The sequence below is a fragment of the Globicephala melas genome, chromosome X (genome assembly GCF_963455315.2).
Source record: "Globicephala melas chromosome X, mGloMel1.2, whole genome shotgun sequence".
NCBI classification, from domain to species: domain Eukaryota; kingdom Metazoa; phylum Chordata; class Mammalia; order Artiodactyla; family Delphinidae; genus Globicephala; species Globicephala melas.
In genome coordinates this window covers 102,707,168-102,728,140 of record NC_083335.1, presented here as the reverse complement: position 1 = coordinate 102,728,140, position 20,973 = coordinate 102,707,168, and the positions used below count along the sequence as shown (strand labels likewise).

At 38.8% G+C, this 20,973-nt stretch overlaps 1 pseudogene; it reads left to right on the top strand.

Annotated features, from left to right (window-relative positions):
* Positions 1-18,706, top strand: part of LOC115846513 (programmed cell death protein 7 pseudogene) — a 36,434-nt pseudogene extending 17,728 nt beyond the window's left edge.
* The last annotated feature ends 2,267 nt before the right edge of the window (positions 18,707-20,973 follow it).

Here is a 20,973-nt window from a genome sequence, read left to right as displayed (position 1 = left end):
TTATTAAAATTTGTTGCAAATCTAAGTTACAGTGTACAGTTTATTAAAATATGTTTTAGTCTTTAATGATTATTTTCTCAGATAATTGGATCAAAACTCAAGCCTTAAATAAATGATAATCTACTCATATTATCCCATATATGATGTGTTAATATACTAGTGATATCATTGATCCATCATTTGATCCAATTCACTCTTATATAAACAATATTTATGGAGTATCTGATATAGGCTAGGTATTATCTACGTACTGAATGTATAGAAATGATTGACATAATCCCTGATATTCAGATGTTTCCTATTTTGGACATTAACAATTATAAACTGTTTTTATTTTACACCTATAATTAAAGAAAAGGGGAATTACAATTATATTTATTATTTGACTTAAAATGCTGGAATTGGTACAACATATCTCATTAAAAATAAGGAAGTAAATTTTAGATAACATATTCTGATTAACTCAGAATACTGTAAAGAAAGGACTATGTAAGAAAAATCTATTTAAGATCAAACTATGCATAATCTGTTGTCTGAGTTACAAGAACCTCTTATGCATAATAAGTAGTAAAAAGAAGCAAGATTTATAAATGTAATAGTTTATCCATGTAAACTTGTAAATCATGTTTGTTGCAGGAAATATTGTTTACTTATATTGTTAAATATTTCTTTTAGAAATGTAAATTGATCACTTAGCACATAAAATAACCCACTGGCCTTGTACTAATTTGATCCACCACTATTTCTATCTAAATTTGTCTAGTCTCTCTCTCTCTCTCTCTCTCTCTCTCATATAACTCCTTCTGCTAGTCAGAAAACCTCAATCCCCTGAGTCTCTTTGTTCCATTTGCAGACTTGCAAACTACAAGTAAATAAAGCATGCAATCAGTAGATTTCTATTCAAAATCAATGTGAAGATTTGTTCTTCCACACTGTCTTCATCAGTTTGGTCTGCTATAACAAAAATATAAATTGGGTGTCTTAAACAACATACATTTATTTCTTACACTCTTGGAAGTCTGAGATCATGGTACCAGTATGGTTGGGTTCTGGTGAGGTTTCAGACTCCTGACTTCTTTTATTCTCACATGGTGGAAAGAGAGCTAGAGAGTTCACTGGGGTCTCTGTTACAAGTACACTAATCCCACTCATGAGAGACCCACTCTCATGACCTAATTACCTCCCAAAGGTCCCACGACCTAATACCATTACCTATGGGGTTAGGATTTCAACATATGAATTTTAGGGAGACACAAGCATTCAGTTCATTGCACACACATAGTAGTAGGAGAAACAGATGCTTAAAGAATTTTATTATGACGTGGTAAGTGCTATGATAGAGGGATTTAAATAGTCCTATAGGTTAACAAAAGGAGTTTATTTCATCGGACCTCCAGGAGTTATAGAAGTTTACCTGGAGGAAATGATTCTTGAGTTAGGTCTCAAAAGTTGATAATGAAGTGGTCAGGAAGAAGATGATAGAAGGGTTTATAAGAAGAGGAAACTTAGGAGAAATGACATAGAGGTATGTAGCTGCTGTGTGTCAAGGTCAAAAAACAGTCCAGTATTTATTTCTATTGTACAAAGTGAGTTCTGAGAAGTAGTGAGAAATAAAACTGGATAGGAAAATAAAAGCTTTCAGGTTACCTAAGACTTTTTACATCATGGCAAATACTTTACTTTCATATTAATGCAGAAGAACCACTGGAGTTTTTTGGTTTTTTTAACATCTTTATTGCATAAAAGTGGAATGGTTAATTTGAATTCTCTGTAAATCATTTAGAAAGTGGAATGGGGAATGGATTTGAAAAGTATCGTGCTAGGAGAAGAGATAATTTGGAGGGCTAAATCCAATCCAGAGTTGATGAAGACCTGACTAGGACAATAGTATTTGAAGATGAAAAGTGGATTTCATTAATATTTGTGCAATGACATTGACAGAACTTGATGATTAGTAAGGAGAGACAGAATAGTTGTATTGGTTATTCAGTGCCACACAACAAATTACCCCCAAACTTAGCAGCTAGAAACAATAACATTTATTATTTCAGTTTCTGTGAGTCAGGAATCTGGAGCAGCTTTACCTACATGGTTCTGGCTTGGGTCTTCTCATGTGGTTGCAGTCATGATGTCAGCTAGTGCTGAAGGATCTGCTTTCAAGATAGCTCACTCACATGGCTGTTGGCAGGAAGCCTGTGCCTTGCTGGCTCATGGCAGGAGGACTAATTTCCTTGCCAATAAATATCTACATAGGGTTGCTTGAGTATCCTCATGAAATGGCAGCTCACTTTCCCTAACAACCAGTTATCCAAGAAAAAGGAAAAGGTATAAGCTGCAAACCTTTTTGTGTTTGAAGTCAAGCACAGTCATTTGGGCAATATCCTATTAGTTGCATACGTGCAAGATGACTACACATAGGCATGAATAACCTGAGGCAAGACTCATTGCAGACACGGTGGTCAATAATAGAGCCCACATTTTTGTCTTCAGTGTTCAGTTGGATTATAGTGACATCTACAAGATAAGCAATAGAAGAGGAGCAGAGTTATTGTGGGTGCTTGCTTTGTTTGGTGTATGTTTCTAGAAAGTTAGAAGGTAATAAATTCACTTTTGGAAATTATCAGCAAGTACCAAATAATATGCTTCTGAGGTACATTAATATGTTAATGATGGAGAAATAGATTTGAGAATCATCAGCATTTAAATGGTACTTTATATTTTAAGATTAGGAAAGTTCATCCAAGTAGAGGATAAAAATGAGATGAAAGGAAACAACATTTTTTAAAAAAAAAATGAGAAAGGGATTAGAAGGTCATGAAAGAAATTAAGCAAGATGATCAGAGAGGTAGAAATAATAAAGATTAGCACTGTAGAAATAAAGGAAACAAATAGTTTAAGAAAGTGAATAGTCAGAAGTGTCAAACAAAGCAGAAATATCCAAATCTAAAATTTGTCCATTGGATTTAGCAATATTTTTTGCCACTAATGATGTTGCCAGAGCAATTTCAAGTGTGGGAGCATGGAAGCAGAAAACATATAACAGAGGGTTAAGTACAGGTAAATTAAATAAAACTGTGTTTAAGTATGCACACGTTACGTTCCATTCTGGAAACAGAAATATTTCAGAATATTTAAGACAGAGGGAATTTAATATTGGAAGTGATTACATAGGTGATAGGTGAAAAACCTAATAGGAGATAATGAGGCAACTCAGAGATTAGCAATCTCAAAAGCTGCTGCAGTGCCTTTGCTAAAGGAACGAAGGGAGAAGCCCAGAAACCAGGGGGTCCTCCTGGTGAAAGTTGGATTCAATTCTTGTAAGAACTGAAGCCACAGAGGAGAAGCAGCTGATGCCAAAAATGCCCCATTGGCAGGCAGAGAGAGTGAGAAATACCCATTATACTCCCTCCTTCTCATAGTGCCTCCCATTGGCAGACTACAGGTGAAGTCAGCTGACCCAGGAATCTAGGAGAAATATTTCTCCTGGGGTCAGCCCCAATGATATAAAATGGAAAAAAGGAGAGGAATGTAGTTGAGAACAAACAGAGGAACAACGGACACATTTTTAAAAACCTGCCAGCCTCATAAAGACAAACCAAATTTGAGGTCCCATGTGAGAAACTTTGTAGAACTTTAATGCATAATGAAAAATGAACTTCACTTAAAATGTTTCAAGGACTGAGGCCTATGCTCTAAGTAAAATACCCGTAAATTGAAGAGCTTTTATCTCAGCACTTTTAATGTAGAAAGATTTAGCCTGATCGAAAATAATTGAGCTTGACATTATCTCTCATAATACAGGAAATTATCAAGAATTCCCTGCACAGAATACAATCATGAAATATTCAGAATACATTTTATTTCTAATTAAATATTTCCTTTTTTTGATTCAGTGAGGTTTTTCAGTCTTTAAAGGTATGAAATAGTAATAGAATGAGATGTATTTAGAACCACCACAGCTATGACAGAACAGCAACAGCAAGTAAAATATAATTTTATCACGTTATAGATACTCGTCCATCAAAATGTTAAATATTATTGATCTGGTAAAATATGCAGCAGTATACAACTGTAGTGGGCATTGTTGAAGCTCTCACAACATCCTTTCCTCTCTTTTGAATCCTAACAGAATCTTGATGTAGGTCAAACATTTAGTACTCTCATTCCATGTGCCTCAGAGGAATCTGACCCTACAAATCTCGTTGGTGTGAGAGTCTGATTGGCTTAAGTTAATTAGCACATACTACCTCCTAGAAACTGGACAGAAGTGGGCAAATGAGATAAATGGGTAATGGGGGGGGTGATAAAAACGTCTCTTCGAGTGCCGGAACACCAGAGTTCTTTCTTATCCTCTGCAAATTGTTATATGCCGTTGTGGAGCCCAGAACTGCTACAGCTATCTTGCTAGCAGACTAAAGACGGAGAAGGGGGTTGGCTAGTGTCAAGATTATTTCAATAAAATAAAGCAGAAGTTATTGGCATAAGCCAAACCTGAAACCTAACTTACAATTTCACTGCCAGTTATATGGGCAAATAAAATTCTTTATTGTTTAGGTCAGTTTAAGTTGTGTTTTCTTTCACTGGCTGCCAGAAACATCTTAAATCAATATACAAAATGTTGGGTATGTGTGTGTAAATATGCATATATACATATATATAACTAGTTCCTAACCTTACTATATTTATACTTGATTCTTATATATATTCTATTCATATATATATATAATTTTAAACATTTGAAATACTAATAAATATTTTGAAAATCCCCACATAATAATCTATATGCTATATCTATTTATCAGCTCAGGTGACAATTATATCTGACAATATTCTTTTGGAACTTAATCATTTTAACTCAATAAAAGTATTTGCGTTCTTTCATTTCATATTTTAATATCCAAAATCAAATGCTTCTTTACACTTGAATTGACCCTTTCTGCCTCTGTATCAATTCTCCTAACCATATACAAATGAGTCAACTTCTGCTTGCAGAGCCATTAAAAAAATAAAATTAATAAATTTTAGAATTTAACTTAAAATTCCAGTAGTGTGATAGATACTGGAAAAGAAGTTTTCAACTATCTTAGAATCATTAACACTTTAAAAAAATATAATGACAGGCACTGAATCCCTCCCATGAAGGAAAACTGTACAATGCATCAATACATACAAAAGCTTGCATACACTATAGTGGATTCTCAGACTGAGTGATACGGCAAGATATGGTTTAAGAAAAAAAAAAATTGTTAATGCACATGATTTATAAAATTTTATTTTTTTTACATCTTTATTGGAGTATAATTGCTTTACAATGTTGTGTTAGTTTCTGCTGTATAACAAAGTGAATCAGCTATACGTATACATATATCCCCATATCTCCTCCCTCTTGCATCTCCCTCCCACCCTCCCAATCCTACCCCTCTAGGTGGTCACAAAGCACCGAGCTGATCTCCCTGTGCTATGTGGCTGTTTCCCACTAGCTATCTATTTTACATTTGGTAGTGTCTATATGTCCATGCTACTCTCTTCGTCCCATCTTACCCTTCCCCCTCCCCATGTCCTCAAGTCCATTCTCTACATCTGCGTCTTTATTCCTGTCCTGCTTCTAGGTTCATCAGAACTATTTATTTTTCTTTTTTTAGATTCCATATATATGTGTTAGCATACAGTATTTGTTTCTCTCTTTCTGACTTACTTCACTCTATATGACACACTCTAGGTCCATCCACCTCACTACAAATAACTCAGTTTCATTCCTTTTATGGCTGAGTAATATTCCATTGTATATATGTGCCACATCTTTATCCATTTGTCTATCAATGGACATTTACGTAGCGTCCATTTCCTGGCTATTGTAAATAGTGCTGCAATAAGCATAGTGGTACATGTCTCTTTTTGAATTATGGTTTTCTCAGGGTATATGCCCAGGAGTGGGATTGCTGGGTCATATGGTAGTTCTATTTGTAGTTTTTTAAGAAATCTCCATACTGTTCTCCATAGTGGCTGTATCAATTTACATTCCCACTGACAGTGTAAGAGGGTTTCCTTTCCTGCACACCCTCCCAGCATTTATTGTTTGTAGATTTTTTGATGATGGCCATTCTGACCGGTGTGTGGTGATACCTCATTGTAGTTTTGACTTGCATTTCTCTAATACTTACTGATTTTGAGCATCCTTTCATGTGTTTGTTGGCAATCTGTATATCTTCTTTGGAGAAATGTCTATTTAGGTCCTCTGCCCATTTTTGGATTGGCTTGTTTCTTTGATATTGAGCTGCATGAGCTGCCTGTATATTCTGGACATTAATCCTTTGTCAGTTGCTTCATTTGCAAATATTTTCTCCCATTCTGAGGGTTCTCTTTTCATCTTGTTTATGGTTTCCTTTGCTGTGCAAAAGCTTTTAAATTTCATTAGGTCCCATTTGTTTATTTTTGTTTTTATTTCCATTTCTCTAGGAGGTGGGTCAAAAAGGATCTTGCTGTGATTTATGTCATAGAGTGTTCTGCCTATGTTTTCCTTTAAGAGTTTTATTGTGTATGGCCTTACATTTAGGTCTTTAATCCATTTTGAGTTTATTTTTGTATATGGTATTAGGGAGTGTTCTAACTTCATTCTTTTACATGTAGCTGTCCAGTTTTCCCAGCACCACTTATTGAAGAGGCTGTCTTTTCTGCATTGTATATTCTTGCCTCCTTTATCAAAGATCAGGTGACCATAGGTTTGTGGGTTTATCTCTGGGCTTTCCATCCTGTTCCAGTGATCTATATTTCTATTTTTGTGCCAGTACCAGACCGTCTTGATTACTGTAGCTTTGTAGTATAGTCTGAAGTCAGGGAGCCTGATTCTTCCAGCTCCGTTTTTCTTTCTCAAGATTGCTTTGGCTATTCAGGGTCTTTGTGTTTCCATGCAAATTGTGATATTTTTTGTTCTAGTTCTGTGAAAAACACCATTGTAGTTTGATAGAGATTGCATTGAATCTGTAGATTGCTTTGGGTAGTATAGTCATTTTCACAATGTTGATTCTTCCAATCCAAGAACATGGTATATTTCTCCATCTGTTTATGTCATCTTTCATTTCTTTCATCAGTGTTTTATAGTTTTCTGACTACAAGCCTTTCATCTCCTTAGGCAGGTTTATTCCTAGGTATTTTCTTCTTTTTGTTGCAGTGGTAAATGGGAGTGTTTCCTTAATTTCTCTTTCTGATTTTTCGTTGTTGGTGTATAGGAATGCCAGTGATTTCTGTGATTAATTTTGCATCCTGCAACCTTACCAAATTCATTGACTAGTTCTAGTAGTTTTCTGGTGGCATCTTTAGGATTTTCTATGTATAGTATATTGTCATTGGCAAACAGTGACAGTTTTACTTCTTCTTTTCCAATTTGGATTCCTTTTATTTCTTGCTCATCTCTGACTGCTGTGGCTAAAACTTCCAAAACTATGTTGAATAATAGTGGTGAGAGCGGGCAACCTTGTCATGTTCTTGATCTTAGTGGAAATGGTTTCAGTTTTGCACCATTGAGAATGATGTTGGCTGTGGGTTTGTCATATATGGCCTTTGTTATGTTGAGGTAGGTTCCCTCTATGCCTACTTTCTAGAGAGTTTTTATCATAAATGGATGTTGAATTTTGTCAAAAGCTTTTTCTGCGTCTATTGAGATTATCATATGGTTTTTATCTTTCAGTTTGTTAATATGGTGTATCACGTTGATTGATTTGCGTATATTGAAGAATCCTTGCATTCCTGGGATAAACTGCACTTGATCATGGTGTATGATCCTTTTAATGTGCTGTTGGATTCTGTTTGCTCGTATTTTGTTGAGGATTTTTGCATCTATGTTCATCAGTGATATTGGCCTGTAGTTTTCTTTCTTTGGGACATCTTTGTCTGGTTTTGGTATCAGGGTGATGGTGGCCTCGTAGAATGAGTTTGGGAGTGTTCCTCCCTCTGCTATATTTTGGATGAGTTTGAGAAGGATAGGTGTAAGCTCTTCTCTAAATGTGTGAGAGAATTCGCCTGTGAAGCCATCTGGTCCTGGGCTTTTGTTTGCTGGAAGATTTTTAATCACAGTCTCAAGTTCAGTGCTTGTGATTGGTCTGTTTATATTTTCTATTTCTTCCTGGTTCAGTCTCAGAAGGTTGTGCCTTTCTAAGTGTTTGTCCATTTCTTCCAGGTTGTCCATTTTATTGGCATATAGTTGCTTATAGTAATCTCTCATATTCCTTTGTATTTCTACAATGTCAGTTGTTACTTCTCCTTTTTCATTTCTAATTCTGTTGATTTGAGTCTTCTCCCATTTTTCTTGATGAGTCTGGCTAATAGTTTATCACTGTTCTTTATCTTCTCAAAGAAGCAGCTTTTAGTTTTATTGATCTTTGCTATGGTTTCCTTCATTTCTTTTTCATTTATTTCTGATCTGATCTTTGTGATTTTGTTCCTTCTGCTAACTTTGGGGGTTTTTTGTTCTTCTTTCTCTAATTGCTTTAGGTGTAAGGTTAGGTTGTTTATTTGAGAATTCTCTTGTGTCCTGAGGTAGGATTGTATTGCTATAAACTTCCCTGTTAGAACTGCTTTTACTGAATCCCATGGGTTTTGGGTGATCGTGTTTTCATTGGTTTCTAGGTATTTTTTAATTTCCTCTCTGAGTTCTTCAGTGATCTCTTAGATATTTAGCAGCACATTGTTTATCCTCCATGTGTTTGTATTTTTTACAGTTTTTTTCCCTGTAATTGATATCTAGTCTCATAGCATTGTGGTTGGAAAAGATACTTGATACGATTTCAATTTTCTTAAATTTACCAAGGCCTGATTTGTGTCCCAGGATATGATCTATCCTGGAGAATGTTCCATAAGCATTTGAGAAGAAAGTGTATTCTGTTGTTTTTGGATGGAATGTCCTATAAATATCAATTAAGTCTATCTTGTTTAATGTGTCATTTAAAGCTTATGTTTCCTTATTTATTTTCGTTTTGGATGATCTGTCCATTGGTGAAAGTGGGGTGTTAAAGTCCCCTACTCTGATTGTGTTACTGTCGATTTCCCCTTTTATGGCTGTTAGCATTTGCCTTATGTATTGAGGTGCTCCTATGTTGGGTGCATAAATATTTACAATTGTTATATCTTCTTCTTGGATTGATCCCTTGATCGTTATGTAGTATCCTCCTTTGTCTCTTGTAATAGTCTTTATTTTAACGTCTATTTTGTCTGATATGATAATTGCTACTCCAGCTTTCTTTTGATTTCCATTTGCATGGAATATCTTTTTCCATCCCCTCATTTTCAGTCTGTATGTTTCCCTAGGTCTGAAATGCGTTTCTTGTAGACAGCATATGTACAGGTCTTGTTTTTGTATACATTCAGCCAGTCAATGTCTTTCGGTTGGAGCATTTAATCCACTTACATTTAAGGTAATTATCAATATGTATGTTCCTATTACCACTTTCTTAACTGTTTTGGGTTTGTTATTGTAGGTCTTTTCCTTCTCTTATGGCTTCTACCTGAGAAGTTCCTTTAGCATTTGTTGTAGAGCTGGTTTGGTAGTGCTGAATTCTCTTAACTTTTGCTTGTCTGTAAAGGTGTTAATTTCTCCATCAAATCTGAATGAGATCCTTGCTGGGTAGAGTAATCTTGGTTGTAGGTTTTTCCCTTTCATCACTTTAAATATGTCCTGCCACTCCCTTCTGGCTGCAGAGTTTCTGCTGAAAGATCAGCTGTTAACCTTATGTGCATTCTCTTGTGTGTTATTTGTTGCTTTTCCCTTGCTGCTCTGAATATTTTTTCTTTGTATTTAGTTTTAGAAAGTTTAATTAACATGTGTGTTGGCATGTTTCTCCTTGTATTTATCCTGTATGGGACTCTCTGTGTTTCCTGGACTTGATTGACTATTTCCTTTCCCATGTTAGGGGAGTTTTCAACTATAATTTCTTCAAATATTTTCCCAGACCCTTTTTTTCTCTTCTTCTTCTGGGACCCCTATAATTTGAATGTTGGTATGTTCAATGTTGTCCCAGATGTCTCTGAGACTGTCCTCAATTCTTTTCATTCTTTTTGCTTTATTCTGCTCTGCTGTAGTTATTTCCACTATTTTATCTTCCAAGTCACTTATCCGTTCTTCTGGCTCATTTATTCTGCTATTGATTCCTTCTAGAGAATTTTTAATTTCATTTATTGTGCTGTCCATCATTGTTTGATTGCTCTTTAGTTCTTCTAGGTCCTTTTTAAAAGTTTCTTGAATTTTCTCCATTCTATTTCCAAGATTTTGGATCATCTTTACTGTCATTACTCTGAATTATTTTTCAGGTAGACTGCCTATTTCCTCTTCATTTGTTTGGTCTGGTGGGTTTTTACCTTGCTCTTCAATCTGCTGCATATTCCTCTGTCTCCTCATTTTGCTTAACTTACTGTGTTTAGGGTCTCCTTTTCACAGTCTACTGGTTCATAGTTCCCATTGTTTTTAGTGTCTGCCCCCAGTGGGTAAAGTTGGTTCAGGAACTTGTGTAGGCTTCCTGTTGGATGGGACCAGTGCCTATGTTCTGGTGGGTAGGGCTGGATCTTGTCTTTCTGCTGGGCAGGGCCCACCAGAAAGACAGTGGTGTGTTTTGGAGTGTCTGTGAACTTAGTATGATTTTAGGCATCCCGTCTGCCAATGGGTGGGGTTGTGTTCTTGTCTTGTGAGTTGATTGGCATGGGGTGTCTAGCACTAGAGCTTGCTGGCTGTTGAGTGGAGCTGGGTCTTAGCCTTGAGATGGAGATCTTGGGAGAGCTCTTGCCTATTGGTATTACATGGGGTCAGGAGGTCTCTGGTGGTCCAATGTCCTGAACTCGGCTCTCCCACATCAGAGGCTCAGGCCTGACACCAGCCCGGAGCACTAAGACCCTCTCAGCCACATGGCTCAGAAGAAGAGGTAGAAAAAGAGAAAGAAAATAAATTTTAAAAAACAAAAATATAAAATAAAGTAAAATAATTAAAATTTAAAAATCATTAAAATAAAAAAAACTTCTTTAAGTAATAAAAATAAAAGAGAGCAACCAAACCAATAAACAAATCCACCAAAGATATCAAGTACTAAAATCTATACTATGGTAAACATAAAAATCAGAAACAGGTCAGTCACAGATAGCAAACCCCAAGTCTACAGTTGCTCCCAAAGTCCACTTCCTGAATTTTGGTATGATTCATTGTCTATTCAGGTATTCCACAGATGCAGGGTACATCAAGTTGACTGTGGGGATTTAATCCACTGCTCCTGAGGCTGCATGGAGAAATTTCCCTTTCTCTTCTTTTTCTGCACAGCTCCTGTGGTTCTGCTTTGGTTTTGGCCCTGCCTCTGTGTGTAGGTCTCCTGAGGGCGTCTATTCCCTACCCAGACAGGAGGGGGTTAAAGTAGCCGCTGATTAGGGGGCGCTGGCTCACTCAGGCCACGGAGAAGGAGGGGTGCGGATGCGGGGTGAGCCTGCGGCGGCAGAGGCCAGCTTAATGCTGCAACAGCCTGGGGAGTGCCATGTGTTCTCCCGGAGACGTTGTCCCTGGATCACGGGACCTGGCAGTGGTGGGCTGCACAGGCTCCCAGGAGAGGAGGTGTAGATAGTGACCTGTGCTTGCACACAGGCTTCTTGGTGGCAGCAGCAGCCTTAGCATTTCATGCCTGCCTCTGGTGTCCAGCGCTGATAGCCGCGACTCGCACCCATCTCTGAAGCTCTTTTAGGCGGTGCTCTGAATCCCCTCTCCTCGCGCACCCTGAAACAATGGTCTCTTGCCTCTTCGGCAGCTCCAAACTTTTCCCGGACTCCCTCTCGGCTAGCTGTGGTGCACTAGCCCCCTTCAGGCTGTGTTCATGCAGCCAACCCCAGTCCTCTCCCTGGGATCTGACCTCCGAAGCCCGAGCCTCAGCTCCCAGCCCCCGCCCGTCCCAGCGGGTGAGCAGACAAGCCTCTCGGGCTGGTGAGTGCTGGTCGGCACGGATCCTCTGTGTGGGAATCTCTCTGCTTTGCCCTCTCTGCACCCCTGTTGCTGCGCTCTCCTCCATGGCTTCAAAGCTTCCCACCCACCCAACCCCCGTTTCCGCCAGTGAAGGGGCTTCCTAGTGTGTGGAAACTTTTCCTCCTTCACAGCTCCCTCTCAGAGGCGCAGATCCCATTCCTATTCTTTTGTCTCTGTTTTTCCTTTTTTCTTTTGCCCTACCCAGGTACGTGGGGAGTTTCTTGCCTTTTGGGAGGTCTGAGGTCTTCTGCCAGCATTCAGTAGGTATTCTTTAGGAGTTGTTCCACACATAGATGTATTTTTGATGTATTTGTGCGGAGAAAGGTGATCTCCACGTCTTACTCCTCCACCATCTTGAAGCACCCCCCCCCCAATTTTAAAGGGTCTAACAGATATCCTTATTCTTTAGTGAGGGAGAATCTGTTTTCAAGTTCTTGGTTTGAAGAAATGTACACATAAAGTATACACATAAAATGGTATATTATTCAAGTTTAAAAAGGAAGGAAATCCTGCCATTTGTGACAACATGGATGGATCTGGAGGACATTATGCTAAGTTAAATAAGCCAGACATAGAAGAACAAATACTACACGATACTACTTATAAGAGCAATCTAAAATAGTCAAACTCATAGAAGCAGAGAAAAGAATGATGTTTGCCAGGGCCTGGAGGGAGAAGGAAACTGGGAGATATTAGAGGGCACAAAGTTTTGTTTATGTAAGATGAATAAGACCTAGAGATCTACTGTACAGCATAGTTAATAATGCTGTATTGTATACTTATAAGTGTGTTAAGAGGGTAAATCTTATATTAAGCATTTTATCACAAAATAATAATTATTATAAATAAAAAGGCAGTAGGAAACTTTTGGAGGTCATGGATAGCTTTATGGCATAAATCATGGTGATGGTTTCATTGATATATTCTTACCTCTACATTCATCAAGTTGTATACATTAAAAGTGCACAGTTTTTTGTATGTCAGTCATACCACAATAAAGTGCTTTAAAAAATTCCAGTTCTTGGTTTGAAAATTGGATTGGAGAAATGAAATATTGGATCAGAGATGAATATAAGCTCATTTATTCTGTCATTGATCACGTGACTTGAATATGTTTTGTTACTGGTCTTAATACAGGATTTATTTTTGGGACTTCCCTGGCAGTCCAGTGGTTAAGACTGTGTTTGCACTGTAGGGGATGTGGGTTCAATCTCTGGTCCGGGAAGTACGATCCCGCATGCCACATGGAGTGGCCAAAATATATATATATATATATATATATATACTGGATTTATTAATTTTTGTTTATTTGAGGTTAGAACTTTTCAAAGATTTTTATCTTGTATATTTTAATATGTGATTTATGTAAAAGAATATGTACTTAGATACCCAGAAGGAGGGGAGAATTAATTTCTATTCATCATATGTACAATAAGTAGTTTGGGTTACTTTTCGAAATACAGTATCATATATTTGTTCATTTGTTTGATAATAAACCAGCACATGGTATTCAACTGCCTCTTTAGAGGGCATGGAAAAGGGAGAATTTTAGTTATTCCTGGGAAAGGCTGTATGAATAAAGATGTCAGTATTTTTTAGCACATGGGAACATTTAAAGGTGAATATCTGCTTTAAAGAGGCACACATCAATTTTGCTATACATATTAAATTCCTATAGTATTCTTGTTTATAATATAGTTAAACATATGCATCATATTGTCCATTCGAGGATAGAGCAAGATTAATCTCTAACTTTTAATAATATCCAAGTCATGAAGATAAATCTAAAAGCATAAATTTTCTACATTTCCATGTTATATGAAAAAAATTAATTCTTATTTATAAAAAAGGGATTAAATGTCAGATGAGAGTTTAAGTCTGTAATTTTATTCTTGAAGGAATCACTGTGGAATGCTAAGAAGATTTGGTTTGAAAGAGCTTAGTAACTGTGTTTCCATGGACCTCCATTTTCAAAGGCTATTTTTCACAAAGTTGAGCTATTGATACTGTTTTACCATCTGATACTTTTTTGACATTCATGTAGCAATATTTCAAATGGGAAATTATATCTTGAGAGGATAGATAGCTAAAAAAAGAGTATGCAATCCTCTTCTCTTCTTTTCACAATAATCACAGCTTGGCCTTTGATCTGACTTGAGACTATCCTTCTCTACAGCACAGTGGGAGGCGGCTTATTCTGCTGGAATTAAGTGGGGCAAGATGCCATGTGATAATAATAACTGCTTCTATCTCTCCTAATGTGAAGTTTTAAGATACCAACTATTTGGTAAAGACAGATGTGTAATACATTTTCTGGATTTTTATCTCCTTTTTTTTCCTGCCAGTTAACATATTATTTTTTCTTTAAAAGCTCTAAAAGTTTCATGTCAGTGAACAGGAACAGAATATTTTACAGAAAAATTTAAAAGAGTTTTTTTTTGTAAAGATGCACCCCTACTGATGAAGTGTTTGTGCTGGGAATGATAAGGGTAGTTTCCCTATTGTTCACACAGCAGGCTGTCATCTTTTTCTTCTTAATAGGGAAAGGTCTTATCCTCAGCATTGCTGCATGAGTTTTTCAGTTACTTGGCAACAATAATAATAAAAAAAACCCACAAGCAGTAAAGGACCCATCGTCAACATCATGACAAATAGTAGTTCCTCAGCTGGTTTTAATGGCCATATGGAGACATTAAATTTCTTGCCTTCAAGAATTAAGCCCAGTGCATAAGATCAGATTGAGCTCTGGTATGTGCAGCAATGTAAAACATTTTAGCCATTGTATGTGGAAAAAAGTGAATAAACATGAGGCATTCACCTGAATAAACAAAGTACCCCTGGAATGCACAAGACAAACAGATTTTTCTAATTTAAATATCTGGATGCATATTTTTGGCACATCCTTATGATCACGGCCAGCTGATATGGATATTATGAGGTCATCTACTGTGCGTATGATGATGTCTGTTGGTAAAGCATTAATCAATAGAAATAAATACTTGGTTAAGAAATGCTGCCATTAATAAATGAATATTTAAAACCAATCAGGATGTGGGAGAAACCCAACATGAGATACAAACACTAACAAATGAAACTACTGGTAATAAAAATCAATAACATAACTATACTGAAGGTAAGGGGGAAAGAACTAACCCAAATAACCTTAGAAAACAATAACTTGACTGGATGCTAAAAGGATAAAAATGAAAAGAACTGTGCACAAATGTTATGTAGTCAGTAAATATGTTTCTCATAGAGGCATTGATAAGACATTCTGAAACTAATTTATGTGAATACTAGAATTGAACAAATAAGTAAATAAGTTGTTAACAATAAAACTAAGATTTCTTACAATTGGAGAAAGAAATTACAATTAAATAAACTGGGGAGATTAAAAAGATTCCTATGGTGTTAAATTGGAATCTGAGGTATTAGTATAAACTCATTACAGACACACACATACACACACACACACAGATATAAAAATAGATATGTGTGTATACATGGATTAATACACAAATATTTCCCAGTCCTGGCTGCTGAGAGAGCCTAGAAACAATGAGATTCCAGTAGTAATCAGCATACCTAGAGACAAGATCTTGGTTTCTTAAGCATCATTCTTCTATAAAAGGAACCAAGGATCCTTGGAAAGGTGGTTCTTTCAGGGCTGAGATGGAAAAAATCAAAATGAGCTTGGAACATCTTGTAGAACCAGAAAAAAAAAAGAATATTCTCAAAAGATACAGGGAAGAGAGCATTGTTGAAAGAAGACAACATTAGGAGAAGGACCTCTTAATGGCCAAAGCTTTGAGCAACAAAATAAATAATGCTAATATTGGATTATAACCCAAAGAATAAAAAAAATTCCTGAGTCCATAACAATATAAATAATTAAATATGTAGATGGAAGAGACACGACAGCTCCTCCTCATAGTGGAATTGCAATTAATAAGTATTTAAAAAAGGGAAATGGAAGCCACTATTAGGCATATATCACAGTGGTGATTACTGCATACTTAATCTACTAATGGGTGATACAATCAGTGCATCTGAGGAGAGAACATATTTGCACTGTCTCAAATTATCTCCCTGCAAGATATTTGTTGACTACAGGAGAAATCATAGTAACTTTACAGTGGAAATGCCCAGCAGAGATCATTTTGACCACGTGATCAAGGTCATTGTTGCCAGTAGTAAGATGCATTGAAATCAGGAACCCTGTGATATTGGTGCACTGTTGAAAGAAATGGCACCATTTCTGTGGTTCTCCTTTTTTTAAAAAAATAAATTATTTTATTTTTGGCTGCGTTGGGTCTTCGTTGCTGCACGCGGACTTCTCCCTAGTTGCAGGGAGCGGGGGCTACTCTTTGTTGCGGTGCATGGACTTCTCATTGCGGTGGCTTCTCTTGTTGCAGAGCACGGGCTTCAGTAGTTGTGGATCGTGGGCTCTAGAGCACAGGCCCAGTAGTGGCACGCAGGTTTAACTTCTCCATGGCATGTGGGATCTTCCTGGACCAGGGCTCGAACCCGTGTCCCCTGCATTGGCAGGCGGATTCTTAACCACTGTGCCACCAAGGAAGACCCTTTGTGGTTCTCTTTTCAAGGAACTATGACCTCAGTCCAGTAACGAGAAGATACCAGATAGGCCTAAAGTGGTGGACATTCAGCAAAATAACTGATCAATACTCTTCAGGGCTGACGGTGTATTGAAAAAGCAGGAAAGACTGAGGAACTATTGTAGATTGTAGGAGTCCGGGGAGAAATAACAACTAAACGCAATGTGGGACACTGATTAGGATCTTTAGAAAGGATAATAGTGGAAAAAATTATGAAGTTTAAATGAGGTAGTTAGTTTGGTTAATGCTACTAAGACAAAAATAATTACCTTGTTCTAGTACTCGTATGATGGTTACCTAAGATGTTAACATTGGACAAGGCTGGATGAGGGATAAACTCTGCACTATTTTTGCAACTTTTCTATAAGTCTAAAAGTAGTTTCAAATAAAACGTTTTTAAAAATTGCCATTATACCCCCGCCGCCCCAGGGCCGGCCCTTCCCAGGGAACGACGCCGGTGAGCGCCCGCGGCCGCCGCCTCCAGGCCCGGGGTCGCCCTGGAGCCCGCGCTGGCCTGAGGCACCGCCGCCGTACGACGTGCTTGGGGACGCGGCCCTGCAGCGCCTGCGCGACCGGCAGTGGCTAGAGGCGGTGTTCGGAACCCCGCGGCGGGCCGGCTGCCCGGTGCCTCCGCGCGCGCCCGCCGGCCCCAACCTGGGCAAGGTGCGGGCCCGGTTGCGCGGGTCCCTGCGCCTGGTGCGGCGGCTGCGCGGCCTGGGCCCTGCGCTGCGCGAGGCCGAGGCTGACGGCGTGGCCTGGGCACAGCTGCATGCGGAGGCACAGCCGCTGCGCGCCGAGCTGGCCGAGCGACTTCAGCTCCTGACCCAGGCAGCCTATGTGGGCGAGGCGCGGCGCAGGCTGGAGAGGGTCCGGAGCCGCCGGCTGCGGCTTCGCGAGAGGGCCCGGGAACGCGAGGCCGAGCTGGAGGCGGAGGCCACGCGGGCAGCGGAGCGCGAGCAGGAGATTGACCGCTGGAGGGTCAAGTGCGTGCAGGAGGTGGAGGAGAAGAAGCGGGAGCAGGAACTTAAAGCTGCTGCTGCTGCTGGTGTCCTATCTGAAGTGAGGAAAAAACAAGCAGACACCAAAAGAATGGTGGACATTCTTCGGGCCTTGGAGAAATTGAGGAAACTCAGGAAAGAGGCTGCAGCAAGGAAAGGGGTCTGTCCTCCAGCCTCAGCAGATGAGACCTTTGAGCATCACCTTCAGCGACTGAGAAAACTCATTAAAAAACGCTCTGAATTATATGAAGCTGAAGAGAGAGCCCTCAGAGTTATGTTGGAAGGAGAACAAGAGGAAGAGAGGAAAAGAGAATTAGAGAAGAAACAGGAAAGAAAAAGAGAAATTTTTACTACAGAAGCGTGAAATTGAGTCCAAGTTATTTGGGGATCCAGATGAGTTCCCACTTGCTCACCTCTTGCAGCCTTTCCGGCAGTATTACCTCCAGGCTAAGCACTCGCTGCCAGCGCTCATCCCGATAAGACATGATTGGGATCAGTACCTGGTGCCATCTGATCATCCCAAAGGCAACTCCGTTCCCCAAGGATGGGTTCTTCCCCCGCTCCCCAGCAACGACATCTGGGCAACCGCCATTAAGCTGCATTAGTAAAGATGCTCCAGGAGTGTCGTCCAGCCAAGGCTCTTTCCAGCTCTAAGTATTAGTGACCCTGCCATCTTCTTGTACTGTAGTATAAATCACAACCTCTAAACTCCATGTGGCATTGCCCTACCCAGAAGTTACGTTTCCCTTCTGTCCTCTGTCCTGGCCCAGGTGCCTCTTGAATCAGGAGATTAATATGGTTCCTCAGGAAAGGACCTAGGTGAACTGAGGTTTTTACGACAGGCAGTGGCCTTGGTTCATGAAATTCGCCTCTGTTTTGAGGGGCTTGGTCCAGATTGATTTATAAGTTTACTCTTATCTTTCTTGTGTGGTGATGGATAAGTATACGCTATACACTCATACCATCGACACAGGTGTGCACTGGGTAGATTTAGCAGTCCCTCCCCTAGTACTCCTTGTTAAGGCAAGCTTGATGCAAAACCTCCTTACCTTTCTTACCCAGAGAGCCTCCTAACTTCCAGGAAGAAAGGTCAGAAATGCTTTATCTTCAGTTTTGTGAATCCCACTTTTGGTGCAGCTGGAGAAGCTGGGTTGCCAGAAAAGCTGGTGGCGTTGTCTGGTAGTCAAGTGGAGAACTTGGAAAGCCTGAAGAGTACCTGTACCCAAACTGGATTGTGTTTTAATGGATGATGGCTGCATTTTCCCCATATTAGAAGGATCCTAATGAAAGCACCTGCTTTTTAAGTTCCTAGAGGTCTGCTTGTTCAGAATCCGCAAGGATAAAAATTAATTTCCTTATGGGAGTAGGACCTTGATTAACCTCACTCAGTCACATTGTGGGAGCTGGTATAGTGGAAATTGTGGAATTTTCTTAGGAACTCAAGCTTCCAAAAATATACATGTAGTTTAAGCTGGAGGAAAAGCAGATAAAAATAATAAAATTTATTTTTTTATACTCATTTAAAAAAATTGCCATTATAAAAAATTCAGGAGGACTTCCACGTTAGTTGCTGTAAACAACTTTCAAAATAGGCAGAATATATGAAGTGACTGGAAAACAGTCAGCACAAGATTATGATCCCAAAAAGTAGGAAAACAGATGAGGTAGGCTCCCCAAATGACCCTGTATTTCTGCTTAGAGGCAATGTCTAGACTGTAGTGCAAGGAGGATAAGCCACAACAGAGCGTGGTGGACTCATTGAACTGAGGATACAGTAAGTAGAGTTTGGGAATAGTAAAGCTGCTGAAATTTGCAGAGCAAGTTGGTGGAGAGAAGAGAGCTGGGTGGAGTTAATGCTCCAGAAATCTGTAGAAGGTCCCCTTGGGTCTTTCACTGAACATTAAGCTGCTCACGTAAAGGGCAGGACTCCATGGGACTGGGCAAAGGGCAACTACCAGGGGAGTTAAAAAAAATACTGGAGAGCAGTGAGCTGAACAACTATTGGAAGACAAACATGGCTGGGAGACTTTTAAATATTGAACAGCCAGAGGGGAGCATCCTCTTTGAACACCCCAAGTAATTTGGTACAGTTTCAGACAAGTCTAAGCTGTAGGAATAGGATGAATGTAGTCCAAAAATAATGGCTACCATAACAGCATCCTAACTGCCTTCAAATCACAGATTGGATTTCTGGGGAAGGCTTAAGTTGGAATAAGAGGCCCTAAGTCTAAAATGTTTATAGCTGCTATAGACCAGTTAGATAACAGGTTGTGTCGTGAAATTCTGGCCTCTCTGGACTTCATATTCCCTCTCATGGACTCTGGTCACTGCTCTCTCCCCGGTTCTTTCTAATGTTCCTCACTGGCTGGGGGTGTTCTGTCTGAACCCTTTCACTGACACCTGGTCGGTCTGATCAAATTCTTCTTTCTCAAAGTAAAGAGAAAAATCTTATTGACATTTCAGAATTTTAAAGCATGCCCAGAGAAATTCTGATACTCAAAGCATCACTGAAGAGATCCCACTTTCTATGGATGAGGGCTTAAGTTAATTTTCTGCTCAGCCTACTTAGAAAACCTGGAAATTAAAATAACAGTGAGACAATATGTTTTCACCTAAAAGTTTGGCCAAAATTTAAAAGGTTGATACAATAAAATGCCTGTGAGAGTGCAAATTACATACGTTAATATGTGAGAATATGAATCAGTACAGCTTTATTTGAACAGAGTATCAGCAATATTCATAAAAATTTACAATCATCACATTCTTTCCAATTCAATCCAGTTTGCACTTTGCTATGTATTTCCTATAAGAAAACACACATATTTGCCCAAGAATTCATGCTCAGTAATGTTGATACAAGTTCTATTAATCATAGCAACAAATGGGAAATAATTTATGTGTCCATCAGGAGGAGAATGTTTAAATTAATTATGGCACATACATACTTCAGAATACTTAGGAGCAGTTAAAAGAGTGAGATGAATCTATATGTGCTCTCAGGGAAAGACCCTGCATTCGTTTTAGTAAGTGACAAGGGCAGGAGACGGGACAATATGTACACTGTTATCCATGTATATTAAGAAACTCACAATGTATTTTTATAACACATCTATGTAAGGAAAAGTCTAGAATCAATTTTAAAATAACACAAAATTTTAATTGTGGTTGCTTCTGAGGAGAGGGATGAATTCTAGAGGAATGTGATAGGGAAGGGGAATTGTGAGTTATCCATACTATTAGAATCTGGGGGCAGTAAGAGCATTTGTACTATTACTTAAAACCAAAATTTTCCTCAGGGGCAAACATAGAGACAAGAGGCAGTGGAAGAATGTTGACTTTTTCTTTTCTTATCAAGGATGGCACATCTGCCACAGAACCA